The 3,928-nt window shown below is 49.9% G+C and overlaps 1 pseudogene; it reads left to right on the forward strand.

The window, feature by feature from the left end:
- Positions 1 to 401: 401 nt before the first annotated feature.
- On the forward strand, positions 402 to 2,711 carry LOC102417825 (annotated as a pseudogene).
- The last annotated feature ends 1,217 nt before the right edge of the window (positions 2,712 to 3,928 follow it).

Raw genomic sequence — 3,928 nt, forward strand, 5'->3', positions numbered from 1 at the left:
ATTATTCTGAAGTTTCAATTTCTCCCTACTTGGTCAGCAGGAGCCCTTCTCTGAAAGGTTTTTTAGAAATCTGTGGCTTGAATGAATGAAATAATACTATGAAAGTGATGAATAAATCTGTGCTTACCATGCCTTTTTCTCTTGAGAATCTCTGTGTCAATTTAACAAGGCTTTATTTTTATTTCTCTCTAGGTCTCATGGATTAATTGGCTCTTGTTCAGCAGGCCCCTAACAGATAAGTCATCCAGCCACATATCAAGACAAGGTTCGGTTTAAAATTGCTCTGGAAATGATTAAAAGTGTCTCAATGTAACATTGTCAGGGGGCGACGAGCAGCTTCAGAATTTCCTCTTAATCCCGCAGCAGCTTGGAGGAAGCCCCTCTCCGTCCAGGAGGGCTGCATGGCGAGCAGCCCCCACTGAAGGTGGAAGATGAGTGTCCCATTGGCTCCCAAGAAATCATATTACACTCAATTGCAGGACAACAGAAAGGGGGTGAAAAATAATAATGAGAGTCTCCTAAGTCTGGGTGATTCTAATGCCAATCAGATCATGGTGGAGGGCGGTCCCTCTCGTGATGAGTCTCAGACATGTGACCTGACAGATGAAATTGGAAATGCAAATTCACATGAGCCAGAAAACAGAAGCCATTTCCATAACGAATTTCACTCACTTCAGGGCTTTGGGAAGGGATTGCAGGCTGGGCCCAGCAGCCTGAAGGATTTAAAATTGTCTTCGACTGTTCATAGGGAAATAAACGAAGAGCACACAATGCAGAGAGGCACAGCTCTCCTGCAGCCCGCGTGGAGTGGACAGGGACCAAGTCTGGCAGGCTGGAGGTCTGTTACGGGTGAGGCCAGTCCAGATGTTTTGACTCCAAGGGGCGCCGAAGCTCCCCGACATGCTCCCAAGGATCAACTGGCAAAGGCGCTGGACAACGCAGCACTGAGAAGGCACACTTTGGATAGGGCTAGCAGCCCTGCTGCTGCAGGGGACCAGTTTACGAAGGAGTGTGCCCGGAGCCTGACTCAGCCACCTCCACAGCCTGTCCCACTGGACCCCCCTGATGCCCCGGATGGCATGCCCAAGGGTGGTGAGGGGCCACAGAAGACAGTGACATCCCACTCCCCAGGGACAGCTTGTCCTCCAGCTGACATCACCTCAGAGGGAAAGAGTGTGTGTCATCCTAAACCATCTACCTCAGAAACCAAGGAGACCACCTGCTTAGAGCCCCCGATGGAAGGAGCACATGTGTCAGAAGTTAGCAACGAGAGCACACCACGTTCTGCCCATTTGGAGTGTGCTCTGACTTCAGCATCTAAGGAAGTCCTGAGTAAGCCAGAAGCACAATTAGATCAGGAAAAGGGAGAGCCCAAGCCAGAGCTGAAATGTGTCCAACCCTGGGCCCTGCAGGAGTTCCTGTCAGCCCGGGCCGAGTGTCTGGGGTGTCCCAAGGAAGACAGCATCTTAGTCCAAGAGAGAAATTTGCCTGGCGGGGAAGCACAGCAAGAAGCCCCCACCAGGGCGGTCAGCAGCCTGCCCCCGCCCCAGAGCAGTGTCCACACGCCCGGAGGGCCAAGAGGCAGGAGTGTGCAGGGCCAGAGCGCCATCCCCCTGGGTGAGCAAGGCTCTCTCCAGACCTTCCCCAAACCTGGCCCTGCTTCCTTGCGAGCTGCTGATAATCAGCTCCCTGGCAAAACTTCACCAATTGCAGCTGGGAAGCTGCATGAAAGTTCATCCAGCAGCACGTCACCAGGTGATGGTCACGCAGCTTTTATTCCTCATGCCCCACCTGACAGCAGACCCTCAGCTGCCAGTGAGGAGAAAAGGGTGCTGAGCTGTGGGAGCAGGGCCAGTGCTATGGATTTTACTTCAGATCCTTCTGTTGGAGAGAGTAAAACTGGGGTTCCTGAGCCCCTTGACCCTCAGAGCAGCAGCTCAGAAGCCGGGGAAAGCAAAGAGGTCACTACATCTGTTGCTGAAAATAAGAACCTTCTAGAAAATGCAGTTAAGACTGAAAGTTCCACAGCAAGAACAGATTCTCCTCTCAGTGTCCCAACCCCTCTCCTCCCAGAGACAACTGTCAGTGTGACCCACCAGCCCAGCGCCAGTCTTCAGGACTTGAGTATGTTGAGTGTGGACGCAGGGTCACCCTCGGGGTCACTCTCGGCTGCCCCACCTCCCACTGACAGCTTGCAGTTGTTGAACACCTCCCCCAAAGTGCCTGACAAGAACACCTGCCCCAGTGGGATCCCCAAGCCAATCTCCACACATTCTGAGGGTACACCTTCCTCACAGGAGGCACTGGAGAGCCACCAGGTTGAAAGAACAGCAGAAAGGACAGAACCCAAGCCCATCATTTTGCCCAAGCCCAAGCACGTGAGGCCCAAGATCATCACCTACATCAGGAGGAGTCCGCAGGCTCTCGGCCAGGTGGACACTTCGCTGGTCCCAGTGGGCCTTCCTTATGCTCCGCCCACATGTAACACGCCTCTCCCCAAAGAGGAGAAGGTGGCAGGCAGAGACCTGAAGCCGGCTGCCAGCCTCTACGAGAAGTTCAAGCCAGACTTGCAGAAGCCGAGGGTCTTCAGTCCTGGGTTGATGGTATCTGGGATCAAACCCCCAGGACACCATTTCAGTCAGATTAGTGAAAAGTTTTTGCAGGAGGTAAGAGAATATCATTGTGATATGGTTTATAAGTTGAACACCTAAACTTTGTCACATATTTTCAATTGTGAAAACAGAATATTCTCCCTTTGGAAAGTCTCCTTTGGATACTCCTGTACAGAAATAATGCTTTTAATAGAGGAGGTTGTAGACAAATGGACATTTTTGACTGCAGAAGGTTGATGATCATAATGAGATGGATCTACCATCTGAGGAGACACATAAATTCCACACAATAGGATACACATGAAGTTAGATGAGCATGCATTTAAATTGTCTTCTGTGTTTAAATAAATGAGCCTAATTCATCTATAAGCCAGGTCAGTAGAAAAAAAAGTCAGAAATAAATACATTGCCGAAACCGGTTTGGCTCAGTGGATAGAGCGTCGGCCTGCGGACTGAAAGGTCCCAGGTTCGATTCCGGTCAAGGGCATGTACCTGGGTTGCGGGCACATCCCCAGTAGGGTGTGTGCAGGAGGCAGCTGATCGATGTTTCTCTCTCATCGATGTTTCTAGCTCTCTGTCTCTCTCCCTTCCTCTCTGTAAAAAATCAATAAAATATATTTAAAAAAAAAGAAATAAATACATTGTTCAAATTGGTTAGACTTCATCCTCTGAGGGGGATATCTCATATTCACACAAGTGAAGAACACAGTGAGTAGAAAATAGGCGTGGGTCAAAATAATCATTACCTAACATTTAGTTGAGCACCTGCTATGCCATGTAATATATTAATCTTTGTCAGTCTTCAACAGTCCTTACTGTAACTCTCTGGAGATTGGGATTGCTGGTTTTATCATTATATAGATGAGGACACAGATGTGGAGAGGTATGCGTAACTCACCTAAGACCACAGAACAAGGGCAGCACTGAGATGCTCTCCTAGGCCCTCACCCTTTCCTCTGGGTGCTGCCCCTTTAAGTAACTGGGTGCTAGGTGAGTCATCCTCCCAGAGCTCATGAAGAAGATTGGCCTCCAGAAGCAATGTCCTGGCAGGCAGAGTGATCAATTAAAAGGAAAGCTGGCTCAGATCATCTGTCTCCCTAACACCCTTCAGGTCTGCCCAGGCCACTCAGACCATAGGCTGGAGTCTGTAGGAGGTTCATTACCTCCTGACTGCCTCTCCTTCCTCCAGACTTCCTCTCTCCCTCTGCTGCCCCAGGCCTTTTGCATTGCCCTCTATTTGGAATGTTCCTCCCAGATACCTGAATGACTATCTCCTTCACTTTCTTTAGGTCCCTTCAGATGTCATTTCATTGGGA

Source organism: Myotis lucifugus, unplaced genomic scaffold, assembly GCF_000147115.1.
Source record: "Myotis lucifugus unplaced genomic scaffold, Myoluc2.0 scaffold_5794, whole genome shotgun sequence".
Taxonomy (NCBI): Eukaryota; Metazoa; Chordata; class Mammalia; order Chiroptera; family Vespertilionidae; genus Myotis; species Myotis lucifugus.